The 9830-nt window shown below is 37.9% G+C and overlaps 1 pseudogene; it reads right to left on the reverse strand.

Moving 5' to 3' along the window:
- Positions 1-3527: 3527 nt before the first annotated feature.
- Positions 3528-4106, reverse strand: LOC103743282 (annotated as a pseudogene).
- Positions 4107-9830: the final 5724 nt, after the last annotated feature.

A 9830-nucleotide genomic window follows, 5' to 3' on the forward strand; every position in this document is an offset into this window, starting at 1 on the left:
AATTTTTATCCATATCTCCCTTATTAAGGCCTGTTTCTTACTGTTCCCTTTCAGGTTCTTTGTTTTCCTTTACCTCCCTGTTTCCTTTCCATTATCCTGATTCCTGTAGTTATGTCTGGATACATACTCACTTATCAGGGTTTGGATCTAGGATCCACATATGAGGGAGAACATATGTCGATTTTTTTTTCCTGAGTCTATGTTGCTTCACTTAGTATAACAGTTTCTAGTTCTATTCATTTACCTGCAAATTAATTATAGCCATTTTTTTACTTCCAAGTTTCCTCAAAATTTAGCTTGATAACTTTGAGGATGTTGTCTAGCTATTTTCTCAGAATTGAAATATTCCCTCTTAAAAGGAGGAGAAAGGCTCCTAATACTCAGGAACTATCAAACTTATGGGGCTCAGCATGCTCACAAAACTTACAAATTCCCCAAGATCAAATAAGCAGTTAAAGTTGATGGAGAGAGGAGCTGCTCCTTATGGAGCTGCTTGTAAGCTGTGCTGTCAGTCCTCACCTGGGCCTTTGAGTCAGCATGCTCCCATAAGTTAGTAATTTCTCATTTGTGTTTCTGAAGGTAAAACTTCATCTATGTTCCTGTAAATAACCCCTTGCCTATGCTCCTATAACTATCTCCAATAAATTCTCCAGTTCACTAGACTTGAGTGGATTAGTTTCTTTTATCTGCTGTCAGTGTCCTACTTGGGGTGAACATGCATTTGCTCATGTTTCTCTGGAAAACATACAGCAGAGAAACAAGTAGGGATAGAAAGGAACAACTATACCGAAGGGGCCACAGAAAGAAAGTAAATGAAGGTATAACTGTGGACGTGCATTTAGACCAAGAATGCAAACAAATTAAAATGATGGAAACCAACATACATCTTCAATAATAACTTTAAATATCAATGGACTGAACTCCCCAGTTAAAAGACACAGGCTAAGTGGATGGATGAAGAATCAAAATTCCCCACATCCTTTTCTTCTTCTAGCCTTGGGCACAGGCTCACTTCTGCTCTTAGCACCCCAGATCTCTGGAGTCCCCTCTTAGCCCAGACCCTCAGACTATGCCCAATTTTCTGCATTTTTCAGAAAGTATTAAATCTTTTATTTATTTATTTATTTATTTATTTATTTATTTATTTGTCTTTTTGAGAGAAAGTCTCCCTGTAGCCCCAGCTGTCCTGGAAGTCACTAAGTAGACCAGGCTGGTCTCAAACTCACAGAGATCTGCCTGCCTCTGCCTCTCATGTGCCAGAATTAAAAGCTTAAATTTATTTTAAATAGATTTCTTATTAGTGTAATGTTTCTCAAGTGTCAGGTAAGACAAATGTGATAATTTCTAAAACAAGCTGACTTTATTTAAATCTACAGTTTACTTAAGCCATCTTTGATAGACTATGATACTCAGTTGATCAAATACAAAGTGTGTGTGTATGTGTGTGTGTGTGTGTGTCTGCGTGTCTGTGTCTATGTATCTGTGTGTCTGTGGGTGTCTGTGTATCTGTGTGTCTATGTGGATGGGTGCACTTGTGTGTAAGGAAGTGTGTATATATGTCCAGTGCTGTGGAAGCTAGAGATCAATTTTGTGTGCCATTTTTTAAACACTCTCCACATTGGTTTTTGAGACTGACCTGGAGCCTGAAAGATAACTAGGCTGTCTCTCTAGCACATTGTGTGAATTACACTTGTCTCCACTTCCTGGTGCTGGGATTACAAGTGCTTAGCATTATATCTGTCTTTTATACATGAGTTCTGGGAATAGAATTTAGTCTTATGATTTCACAGCAAGGACTTTACACATTGAGCTAACTCTTTTGCCCCAAATAGCAGTTTTGATAGTTATTGTGAAGGTGCTTTTTAGAAATGATTCACATTTAAATAAATACATTGAATAAGAACAGTACAGAAGCATCCTAAGGAAGAAGGAATTTGGCCTAATGAATGCAATTTTGAAAATGCCTAAATTTCTAACCTGCCTGGATTTGTCAGTTCTTACCTAAGTCCTAACCTATTGGTTTGCCTATAAATTTTAGACTTTCCAGAGTTCAAATTCATGTGAGGAAATTCCTTGAAAAGAATCCATCTATCTTTTTGTATGTGTGTATACACATGTAAAACATACATATACACATATATGTATAGACACTACTTCTTTATTATGGAGATATATTTCCAGACACCCAGTTGTTGCCTAAAACCATGGGTAGCATTGAACTCCATGTATACTGTGTATTTCCCTGTGTATGATAAAGTTTAACTTTTAAATTAAGAACAGGAAGAAATTTACAATTATAATAAAATAATACAATTATAACACACTGGAATGAAAGTTATATGAATGTGATCTGTCTTTCAAATATTTTAATGCTATATATATTCAGCAGAATAACAGTACTGGGCTCTCTCCCATGACTTTGGGGCTATCTAGTCTCAGGTTCCTAGGTCTAGTATGAATGTCAGGTATGGGCTCCATCATATGAAGTGGGTCTTAAATCTGCTTAGAAAGTAGTTGGTTACACTGTTGGGGAAATCTTGTCAGGCCAGTTGTAACTCACAGGATTCACAGCTGGGTAAGGTTCATGCAAATATTCTCTTCAGGTAGCTTGCATGACACCTTCTAGCATTATGAAAGCTAGACAGTAGAAATGAGGCTTTGAAGTCAGCACTAGCTTCAATTTTTCTTGTTTTTCTATAGTTCAAGAATCTAATATCTTCAGCAATAGGGTCTCACTGTGAAGTTCTGGTGACTAACCCAGAGCAGGGGCAATGGCCAGTAGTATTTGAGGATCTGTGGAACCCCAAGTCAATCGCTTTAAAAAAAGAAGTCCATTCCTGGCATTGGGTTTTTTCTTTTCTGGCCTGTGGTAAGTGACTAATAAGGGTAATATTGCCCTGTTATAAGGTAAGATTTTAATCTCTTTTTATAATGTATATGTATATACTTTAAATAGTTCCTATATTAGTAGGTTTCCATACGGCATTTTTAAAGCGCTTAGTGTTAGTTCTACCGTCCCATACTGCCTCCTCTGACCTGCCTTCCCATTCCCTGCCCCATTTAGTGTTTTCTATTTTATCATTCCCATTTCCCCTTTATATCACTGAATTCTGCTGCCTTTCCCAGGAAGCCTTCTCCAACACTGGTTCATCCATGGCCTTTATTAGTTTCTTAACATCTCTGAATTTTCTAATTAAAACCTGCATAACTAAGATTTCAAAGCTAGCACCCAGCTATGAGAGAGAACATGTGACATTTGCCTTTCTTGGTCTGTGTTACCTCACTCAGAATGATTGTTTCCAGTTCTGTCCATTTACCTGCCAGTGTCAAAGGTTGTGTCTTTTTTATTATTTAGGATTCTTACATTGAAAATAGAAGTGAATTTTTAGCTGCTTTTAAAGAAATTAAATTGTAACTACTACATTTACTGCTCTGCTCAAAGCCGTCTATGTTTAAGGTGAGTGTCTTTGACAGCAGCAAGGTGTTGCTCTAACTCACAATTTATATTATGAAGACTTGCAATCCCCTTACTCTTCATCTTGAAGGTGTTGAAGTTTCCTTCTGTAGGTACTCTGTGGCAAAATAGTAGCATCCGGATATGATTTTGATTTAGTCTGAACTCTTGATAGTTTGGTGTGAAATTCTAGATGTAGCTTCATGATCTCATTTCTATTTGCCTTTTCTTGAGTTCTTAATTTTGCGTTTAACTCCGATATTTCCAGCTCCTCTCTTGCCATTAGTTCTTTGTGCTTTTCTTCATTTAATTCAACCATTTTCTGCATGTCCTGATAAAATTTGCTTATTTCTAGCTTGTGTTTCTCCTCTTTGATTTTCATTTCACTTATAAGTTTGGCAATATTATTCTTATATTCCTGCTCATGAGCTTTTAACTTCTCTGTCAAAAGATCAGCATTTCTTTTTAGTTGTTCATTTTTATCTTTCAAATTATATTGATACTGAGTAGTTTGTTGTAGCCCCTTTATCCTATTATGAAGAGCAGTGTATTCTTTAACTGAGGCCTCTTTTGTTTCTATTATTTTTAATAAACTGTTAGCCTTTTCCAATTGAATATTCAGGAGACTGTTCTTTCCATTGGTTTCTATCATTTTCTTTTCTATCTGTGAGAAGTCATTTATGTTTGTCAAGATTCACATTGTTTGTCTTTTTTCTACTTCCTTCAATGCTTTGATCCATGTCTGCAATGGGCTGGCCTTCCAGTCTCAAAATTTCAGTTTTTTAAGAGCTGAATAACAAACATTCCATTCTGTATATGTACAACACCTTCATTAGCCATCCATCAGCTGATGGAGGTTCAGTTTTTTTTCCAATTCCTGGCTATTATGCAAAGGGTAGCAACAAATATTGATGAAAAGATATTTGTGTAGTAGGGTAAGAATTCTATGGGGTATGTGGCTGGATTGAATGGTAGATCAAATTCAAGCTTTTTGAGGACTCTCCACTTGTTTCCATAGTGGCTGCACCAGTTTGCACTTCCACTAGCAGTGAATAAGAACTCCCCTTTCAGGGCTGAAGAGATAGCCCAGTGGTTAAGAACACTGACTGTTCTTGCAGAAGACCCGAGTTCGAATCCCAGCACCCACATGGCAGCTAACAACTGTCCATAACTCCAGTTCCAGGGGATCTGACAGTTTCTTCTGTCCTCTGCTGGCATTGCAAAACACTGGTGCATTTACCTACATGCAGGCAATACACGCATACATGTAAAATAAAAATAATAAATAAAATATTTTTAAAAAAGAACTCCCCTTTCTCCAGTGGTGTATAAGAACTCACCTTCCACCAGCAGTGGATAGAAATGCCCCTTCCACCAGTGGTGGATAAGAGCTCCTCTTTCTGGATAAGAGCTCCCTTCTGCCACCAGTGGATAAGAACTTCCCTTTCTTAACGTCCTTGCCAGCATTTGTCATAGCTTGTTTTTTGGATTTTAGCCACTCTGAGTGGAGTGAGATGAAATCTCTAAGTAGTTTTAATTTGAGTTTCTCTGATGAATAAAGACATTGAACTTTTAAAAACTATTTCTTTGCCATTCAGCTTTAGAGAATTCTCTGTTCATCTCCTTGCCCCATTTTTAAATTGGGTGGTTTGCTCAGGTTTTTATGTTTAGTTTTGTGAATTATATTTATGTTTTAATATATATTAACCTTTTTATATTCTTCTAACCCTTTGTCATAGGTATAGTTGGTGAAGACTTTTTTCCTGTTCCATAGATTGTCTCGTCAGTTGGATGATAGTGTCCTTAAACATTCCAGTGAAATGTCCTTATCTTGTGATGATGTGAGATACACAGCCTACATGAGTGAAGACTAAGCACTTGCCACATACTGTGAACAGAATATTTGCAGTTTGAAGTACAACAGTAAAACTGGTGGGAGCTTTTTAGGTTTTTTTTTCTCCTTTTTAAAAAAATTATTATTGAATTTTTGTGTATTTCATACAGAACATCTCAATCAATCTTAATCATCTTTATAGCCCTGTAACTACCGATGCCCTCCCATAGCCCCCCAACTGGAGCCCACATACTCTGTCATCCCTGATAAGGCCCACTGTGTAAGTCAGTGTCCCCAGATTTTCCCCAGCACAAATCCATTCTATCAATCTATCTAGAGTCCCTTGTTTTAGAAAGATCAAATCTACTTCACCTAGCAGCAGTTACCAATATTTCTTCACATAAGATTGGGGTCTGTTGTTCATTTTCTCAGTTCTATGCTGAGTTTTTGTCTCCCTGAGTTTGCATGGGACTTGTGTATGCTGACACCATTGCCATAGACTCATATGAGTAGGTTCCCAGAAGCTTGTAGGAGTCTGTTTCCATATGGTCATGCCCATCCTCCCTCGCTTTTACAATCTTTCTGCCCCTCTTCCAAGATGATCCCTGAGCCTTGCGGGGGGAGAGGGTTGAAGTTTAATAAAGGAGTCCTGCCCAAGGACCAGCATTAAGCAGACTCTTGATCTCTATGCTTTGGCCATTTGTGAACTTTTGTGTACCTGGCCGTTCACTGCATGAGGGAGCTTCAAGTGTGGTACTGTAAACATAACGAAATACATATGGATAGAGTGGTCATAGATCTTGGAGAAAATCCCAAGACTGTCACATCCATGGACTAATGTTATTTCTTACCATGTGCAAAATATGTATCCTTATATTTACAGACAAATATTCCAGTCACCACTCATCGAAGAAGCTCATTTTTCACCAGTTGGAGACTATTACAGAGTACCACAACTGGTCACACATGGACACTATCTATGAATTGCCCAGGCCTACGTGACACATCTACAAGGCAACCTCTACACCTAAGACTCATGGAACATAGAACAGGGGTAAAGAGGAGGACACTAATGAGTCTTTTTCCTTCTTGAGAAGTTCATAGATAGAAGATTCACCATTACCATAGTTCTTAACCTCAGACTGTGATCTTTTTCTTTCCTTAAGGTGAAAACTTTCACCTTTCCAATTAAAGAAAGTGTTTTCTAGTTTCTCTTTCTCATATCTGAATTGCCAACATCACTATTCATGCTTTGGGGCCACTATTAAATAAAATAGGGTTATTTGAATATAAGCACCATCATACCACAAAAGTGATTATGTAGGTCATAGGTAGTGCTGGGGGCAGATTTGACTCATGTATGTAGTGGATCAGAGATTTCATTATGCTGCTTAGAACACCACACAGTTTAAACATAAACTGCTGTTATCTGTAATTTTTCATGTAATATTTATGTATTTCAGTTGATCATAGGTAACTGAAATCACAGGAAAACAAAATCATTGGATGAAGCAGGCCTTAGAATACTGTTAGTTGCATTTTTCTACAGTACCAGGATTCATACAAATATATAAAGAGTTTAAATGATGTTGTTGTACACATATAATCCCAATCCTTGAGAGTGGATTGTGGGTTTGAACCCAGTTTGGGATTCTGTGCCAATTTTGTCAAGTTTACACAAACCAGAATCACCTGGGAAGAGGGAACCTCACTTCAAAAATTTCCTCTTTCAGATTGGCCTCTGGACATGTCTGAGGATCATTTTCCTGATTGCTAATAGATATAGGAAAGTACAGCCCACTGTGAACAGTGCCATCCCTGGGCAGGTTGGCCTGGGCTGTATAAGAAAAGTAACTGAGTAAGCCAGGGGAAGCAAGCCAGTCAGAGGCATTCGTCATGGTCTTTGCATCACTTCATGCCTCTAGGATCCTGCTTGAACTCCTGTTTTGTCTTCCCTGGATGGTGGACTATACTGTAAGTTGAAAGAAACCCTTTCCTCCCCAACTTACTTTTGGTCACGCAACAGAAAGCAAACTAAAACAGATACATAGCAACCAGACTGGCCTACAAAATGAGAGGCATCTTGCTTGGAAAACTAAAATCCAAAACGAATTTAAATATATGAGAAGAAAAAACTGTATTATGATTATACTTTTCAACTAGTTTACCATTTTGTTTTTATATCTTTTTACATTTTAAATTTTTTAATTAATTAATTTATTTAATTTTTACACCCACTTCCCAGATAGCACCCTCCCATAGCCTCCCTTCCCCCACTAGAGCCCCTATACTTTGATATCCCTGCTGTCTACTGTGTTGTTGGCACCCCCAGCCATTCCCCACTACTTGCCCTTCTGGTGAATCTAGTCAGTCTATCTAGAGGTCTTTGTTTAGGAGGTCAGCTGTTCCTCATCTAGCAGTAATCAGTTGTCAATATTCCCCCAGATAGCACCCTCCCATAGCCTCCCTTCCCCCACTAGAGCCCCTATACTTTGATATCCCTGCTGTCTACTGTGTTGTTGGCACCCCCAGCCATTCCCCACTACTTGCCCTTCTGGTGAATCTAGTCAGTCTATCTAGAGGTCTTTGTTTAGGAGGTCAGCTGTTCCTCATCTAGCAGTAATCAGTTGTCAATATTCCATATTACAAGAAGGTATCACCTGTCTGGCATTGTTGCTTGTTATGTAGCCTTTAGCTATACATATGGACTTTTAAGAAATTATATTGGCCCCTTTAATCTTTGGTTATACTTTCATTTTGGGTGTTTAAGGCCATACAGTTGGTCCAGATAAAGAGATTTATTTTTACTCTTAAGATAAACAATGCCTAGCTAGTTTTGAAAACCAGAGGGAACCATGTTATTCCTGCAACCTATAATTACTGACAAATTATGCATAGCAGATCAAGAAATATATGTCTAGGTAAGGTTTACCTGAGAACAACTGGTCTTTGACCAAGATTTATCTACATGACACACAATAATTACAAATACCAGACTTGTGGAACTAACCTTCTTGGGTGTTTAACAGACATACTTTGAGGCCTGTAATAATTTGGTCAGAGGGACATAAAGGACACTTTTTGCTCCTTGCCCTCCTAGGTCGACTAGTTCCAGGGGACTATGAGCATCAAAAATGTCCTATAATGGTGGTGGGTCACCTGTCCTCTTGACCAAGGAGGCTGAGGAGACACCACCAGATAGACTTGAACCAGTGTCCAGTCTACAAAGAGGAGGGTCAACACAGAGGAATCATTTCCTCCATGCTTCCAAGTGAAGCCAGCCATGATCGAGTAGGACCTCTGACTTATCTTCACATAGGTGGAACTGGTAAAAGAAAGGAGCCAGGGGCTCCTCCCAAGCCCATGTGACCCCTGAGGAACAGATCTTCAAATGACCTTAAGAGTAAAAATAAATCTTTTTACTTTTACAAGTAATTATAGATGCCATATTAGAAATCTAAGGACCATTAGAATTTTATGACTTTTACTGTTTTAGTTTTCCCTCAGCTTCCAATTCTTTCTTTGAAATGAATCCTGCTAAATTTCTATATACACACAAGCATGCACAGACACATGCACACACACAAATACATACACTTTATGCTTAGCTACTCCTTTGGAAGTCATGTGATGATGAAGTCTTCAGAGTAGCTTGATCTGGCTCTGAATCTTGATCTAGAGATAACTTCTCAGCTCATTCTCAGTCCATTCCGTAGATTCTTGCTTTTAGCTCTCTGGAGTGTGTGTGTGTGTGTGTGTGTGTGTATGTGTGTGTGTGTGTTTCCATATGTTCATGCTTGCATGTGTGTTTTCAGATAAAGTTTAATTTTGAATGGCCTCAAGAGGAAATATGAAGTATAACTAGATTTGGTGATGTACACATTCTAACCATGCTCATTTTGTCAGTTTATTGGTAAAGCTTTTTGTAACATAGCCCATTTACTAAAAGAAAAGTTAAGCATGCAAATCTCATACACATTCAAAGGCAACTTCACATTATACTAGGTTAATTATTCAATAGTTTGAGGTTATTAGTTATTATAGCTAAAGGCCTTTACTCTGCCTCCTGACACTGTGCCACTGACAATTGAAGATGATTACAACCCATCCCTTTGCTTATCTTTTGAAGGTCTACTATCCATTACTCAACCAAGCACAAGTTAGTGGAAATGACAGCTTTCTGATTGGATGCTCATTTCATAAATCCTCTTCTCAGGAAGGAAAATTCTCTTAGAACCAGTAAAAAAAATAAAAATCTTAAGAAACCAAAGAGATTAATATCTGACTTTAGAATTATGAGAATTTACAGGTGGCAGCTATTTAATTCATAAACTATTTGCAAAAGTGGTGTGTCACTACAGTTCTTTGAAAGAATATTCTAGTGTCTTAATCTCTTATTGTTAAATATACCATATATTGACTGCCAATTGTTCAGGTTCCTGGAGGATGAAATAATAAGTAAAATAGGATCTCTGATTTCATGTGATTACAGACTAGTGAACCACTGATAGTTAAAGAAAAAGAATCTTGTAGTCTTCATTC

The sequence above is a fragment of the Nannospalax galili genome, unplaced genomic scaffold (genome assembly GCF_000622305.1).
Source record: "Nannospalax galili isolate Female #2095 unplaced genomic scaffold, S.galili_v1.0 scaffold1552, whole genome shotgun sequence".
NCBI lineage: Eukaryota > Metazoa > Chordata > Mammalia > Rodentia > Spalacidae > Nannospalax > Nannospalax galili.